Raw genomic sequence first — 5310 nt, 5'->3', positions numbered from 1 at the left:
CTATAAAACAATTTTGTTGTATGTATGAAATTGAATAATTAATTGATAGAAATTTCATTTTTATTATATTGACTTGGCCTACCCTACCCATAAGCAATTTATATTTCTCCAATTATTTAGATCTGTTTTTATATGAAAGTATTTTGTTACTGTATTCATATAGTTCCTGAATTTACCTTGGCAGGTTAATTACCTAGTATTTTAAATTGTCTTCAATTATTTTAAATGGAAAGAGAAGTAGTTTTATCTCCACTTTGGCATTCTATTTCCCTTAATTTCTTTTTTTTTCTCCTATTATGATAGCTAGCATTTCTGGTACATTATTTAATAATAATTGTGATAATAGACATCCTTGCTTCAACCCTGATGTTATTGGGAAGGCTTCTAGTTTATCCACATGAATTTTTCTTTAACTATTTGGTATAATTCAGTTGTAAATTGATATGATACTGGAGATTTTTTTTCTTGGGGAGTTCATTGATGGCTTGTTCAATTTCTTCTAAGATAGGATTATTTAATTATTCTATTTGCTCTTCTTTTACTCTGGGCAATTTTATTTTTGTACACATTTATCATTTCACTTAAACTATCAGATTTTTGGCATATAATTGGGTAAAATAACTCCTAAGGATTGCTTTAATTTCATCTTCTTTGGTGGTACATTCACATTTTTAATTTTCAATGCTAATAATTTGATTTATTTTCTCTTTTATTTAAATTAAATTAACCAGTGATTTATCTATTGTATTTCCCCCTCAAAACCAGCTACTAATTTCATTTTTACCTAAATCTTTTTATTTTTAAAATGTATGTATGGTTAATTTTTAACATTCAATCTTGAAAAATCTTATGTTCCACATTTTTTCCCTCCGTCCCTTCTCTCTATCCCATTTCCTAGATGGCAAGTAAACTAAGATATGTTAAACATGTGCATTTTTCCACAAATGTAATGTTGTACAAGAAAAATCAGATCAAAAAGGGAAAAAAAATGAGAAAGAAAACCAAATGAAAGCAAACAACAACAAAAAGAGTGAAAATGCTATATTGTGATCCACATTCAGTCCTCATAGTTATCTTTCTGTATGCAGATGGCTCTCTATCACAAGATTACTGGAAATGGTGTGAATCATTTCATTGTTGAAAAGAGCATGTCTATCAGAATTGATCATTTTTTCTTCGCAGGTTATTTTTACTTTCACATTTTCCTTTGGTTTTACCTTCTAGATCTTTATCTATTTTCCCAGAACCCACCATGTTGTTTAGCTGAACCACTTTAGTGGAACATTTAAGGAACTTGGTTAATGGATTTTAATCTAATTTCTTGGATGCATCTTTATCTGTAGCATCACCAGCAATAAATTTGTCATATCACTTACATGTCTTTTCAACTCACAATGCTCCACTCAACACTGGCTCATCTTTTCCAAGATCTTGGAAGCCATACTTCTGCATAATTTTATGAGCAATGGTATTCATTTATATTAGCAAGGAAGGAATTGCCTATTGGAGCTTATGGTCTCTTTTGTTCACAGAGGGAGGAATATCAACTTTGGAAAACTGTGAATGAGGTCTTGACTTCTCTTCAAATTGAAACTCTTTGATTAATTTTTTGTATTTTTCCATGAGAGAAGTTGGTGGTATAATGGCAGCCTCTTCCATACTTCTTTCCCTCCTTTCTCATTCATAATCTTCATCTTCAGAATCTGGATCTTGTCCTACTAGCTTCATGCCTGTCTTTATGCCTCTTTTTTTCTTTATTCAGTCTCTTTTTACCTTTCCAGGTTCTGCTATCTTTGGCATTCCTCCCTTTGGTGTTTTACTAGTTTCTCTTAATTATTAGGAAACATGGGATATACTTCAACAACTATACTGTATGAGGATATAATCTGATGGAAATGAGTGTGAACTATTTGCATTTTTTCTTCCCAGGTTATTTTTACCTTCTGAATCCAATTCTTCCTGTGCAACAAGAGAACTGTTTGTTTCTGCAACACATATATTGTATCTAAGATACACTATAACATATTTAACATATATAAGACTGCCTGCGATCTAGGGGAGGGGGTGGAGGGAGGGAAGGGAAAAGTCAGAACAGAAGTAGTGCAAGGGATAATGTATATAATGGTCTCCTGGTTCTGCTCATTTCACTCAGCATTAGTTCATGTAAGTCTCTCCAAGCCTCTCTGTATTCATCTTGCTGGTCATTTCTTACAGAACAATACTATTCCATAACATTCATATACCATAATTCACCCAACTATTCTCCAATTGATGGGCATCCAATCATTTTCCAGTTTCTAGCCACTACTAAAACGGCTGCCACAAACATTTTGGCACCACAGGTCCCTTTCCTTTCTTTAGTATTTCTTTGGGATATAAGCCCAGTAGTAACACTACTGGATCAAAGGGTATGCACAATTTAATAACCTTTTGGGCATAATTTCAGATTGCTCTCCAGAATGGTTGGATTCACAACTCCACCAGCAATGCATCAATGTCCCAATTTTCCCACAGCCCCTCCAACATTCATCATTATTTTTTTCCTGTCATCTTAACCAATCTGACAGGTGTGTAGTGATATCTGAGAGTTGTCTTAATTTGCATTTCTCTGATCAATAGTGATTTGGAATAATCTTTCATATGAGTAGAAATAGTATCAATTTCATCATCTGAAAATTGTCTATTCAAATCTCTTGACCATTTGACCATTTATCAATTGGAGAGTGGCTTGCTTTCTTATAAATTCGAGTCAATTCTCTATATATTTTGGAAATGAGGCCTTTACCAGAACCTTTAACTGTAAAAAATGTTTTTTTCTAATTTGTTGCTTTCCTTCTAATCTTGTTTGCATTTGTTTTGTTTATATAAACATTTTTTAACTTAATATACTCAAAATTTTCTATTTTGTGATCAATAATGATCTCTAGTTCTTCTTTGGTCACAAATTGCTTCCTCCTCCACAAGTCTGAGAGGTAAACTATCCTATGTTCCTCTAAGTTATTTATAATCTCGTTTTTTATGCCTAAATCATGGATCTATTTTGATCTTATTTTGGTGTATAGTGTTAAGTGTGGGTCCATGCCTGATTTCTGCCATACTAATTTCCAGTTTTCCCAGCAATTTTTGTCGAATAATGAATTCTTATCCCAAAAGTTGGTATCTTTGTGTTTGTCAAATACTAGATTGCTAAAGTTGTACATTATTTTGTCCTGTGATCCTAATCTGTTCCACTGATCAACTAGTCTATTTCTTATGGTTTTGGTGACTGCTGCTTTATAATATAGTTTTAGATCAGGTACAGCTAGACCACCTTCATTTGATTTTTTTTTCTTTAATTCATTTGAAATTCTTGACCTTTTGTTCTTCCATATGAATTTTGTTGTTATTTTTTCTAGGTCATTAAAATAATTTCTTGGGAGTCTGATTGGTATAGCACTAAATAAATAAATTAGTTTAGGGAATATTGTCATCTTTATTATATTCACTCGGCCTATCCAAGAGCACTTAATTATATTATTTAAATCTGACTTTATTTTTATTTTTGTGGCAAATGTTTTGTAATTTTGCTCATATAATTCCTGACTTTTCTTTGGTAGACAGATTCCATGGGATTATATTTATTCACTAATGGAATCAAAATTTCTGCAGAAAATCCATTAAGCACAGGATCCTTTAAGCCTGCTGCTACATGATATGGCTACAATGTGTCTGTCATCTGAAAAAGTGCCTCATTTCAGATCAATTGATGAAGCAAGGACTGTACTTTGGTTTATCCTCTGATTCTTTGCTTAGGTTAAAGCTTCCTTCTTGACCTGCAGCTGATACTGCAGCAATTTGAAATTTTTGGATCAGCCTTCAGTTTTTGAATCATAGGTTTTCATCCTTAGGTCATCATACAAGGACATATTTTCTTCTTTTTAAAGCCAGGGCACCAGCTGACTTTCTCCATGGATTGGAGTAGCAGCAATGGCAGGCTGGAGGAAGCTGGAGCTACTGAGCCACCCCCTCCCTCTTTTTAATTTTGAAATATTTTTGAGCTCTTCCAGGAATTCTTGGATTTTTGTCCAATTCACATTTTAAAGACTTTGTTTTATCTATTCTAATATCAATTTGTTGTAGGATTAGATCATTGCTAAACTATATTTAACAATTGTCTCCTCAATTCCACTTAGTTTCAAGTGCTAGCCCATAACATCTCCTTGTAGGATTAAATGAATCATACTGAACCATGTTAAATTAGATAACTATTGTCTCTATCAATTCCACTGACTTAGTACCTTGTCAAAATCCTTTGTTTCAGATTCAGAGTTCTGGCCCATAACTATTTTATGGAAAACACTCAGTTTCAAAAGTCTTCTTTCTAGGTGTAGATGACTCTCTTCAATTAAAACTGGTTTGTATCATTTCATTATCTAAGAGAGCCACATCCATCAGAATTGATCATCAAATAATCTTGTTGCCATATACAATGATGTAGTTCTGCTCATTTCACTTAGTGTCAATTCATATAAGTCTCCCCAGACCTCTCTTGATGCTGCTGGTCATTTCTTACAGAACAATAATATTCCATAACATTCATATTTCATAATTTACTTAGTCATTGTCCAATTGATGGACATCCATTCAGTTTCCAGTATCTTGCCACTACAATAAGGGCTGCCACAAACATCTTTGCACATGTGGGTCCCTTAAAATCACTTTGGGATACAAGCCAAGTAGAAACACTGCTGGATCAAAGGGTATGCACAGTTTGATAACTTTTTTAGCATAGTTCCAAATTGCTCTCCCGAATGTTTGGATCTTTTACAGTTCCATCAACAATGTTTTAGTGTCCCAGCTTTCCCATATCCTTTCCAACATTCATCATTATCTTTTCCTGTCATCTTAGCCAATCTTACAGGTCTATAGTGGTATCTCAGAGTTGTCCTAATTTGCATTTCTCTGATCAACAGTGATTTAGATCACTTTTTCATATGACTAGGAATAATTTCTAGTTTTCACCTATAAATTGTCTGTTCATATGCTTTGAACATTTATCAATTAGAGAATGGCTTGAATTCTTATAAATTTAAGTCAATTCTCTATATATTTTAGAAATGAGAATTTTATCAGAACCTTTGAATATAAAAAATGTTCTCCCAGTTTGTTGTTTCCCTTCTAATCTTGTGTGCATTAGTTTTGTTGTACAAAACCTTTTTAACTTAATATAATCTAAATTGCCTATTTTATGATCAATAATGGTCTCCAGTTCTTCTTTGGTCACAAATTCCTTCCTCCTCTAGAGATCTGAGATGTAAATTATTCTATGTA

General features: G+C 32.9%; 1 pseudogene; it reads right to left on the bottom strand.

Annotated features, from left to right (window-relative positions):
- Positions 1–1155: 1155 nt before the first annotated feature.
- LOC141550594 (splicing factor 45 pseudogene) lies at positions 1156–3905 on the bottom strand (annotated as a pseudogene).
- Positions 3906–5310: the final 1405 nt, after the last annotated feature.

This window comes from Sminthopsis crassicaudata, chromosome 1 (genome assembly GCF_048593235.1).
Source record: "Sminthopsis crassicaudata isolate SCR6 chromosome 1, ASM4859323v1, whole genome shotgun sequence".
In the NCBI taxonomy this organism is placed as follows: domain Eukaryota; kingdom Metazoa; phylum Chordata; class Mammalia; order Dasyuromorphia; family Dasyuridae; genus Sminthopsis; species Sminthopsis crassicaudata.
The sequence above is the reverse complement of the archived record's forward strand: the minus strand, read 5'-3'. Positions and strand labels throughout refer to the sequence as shown.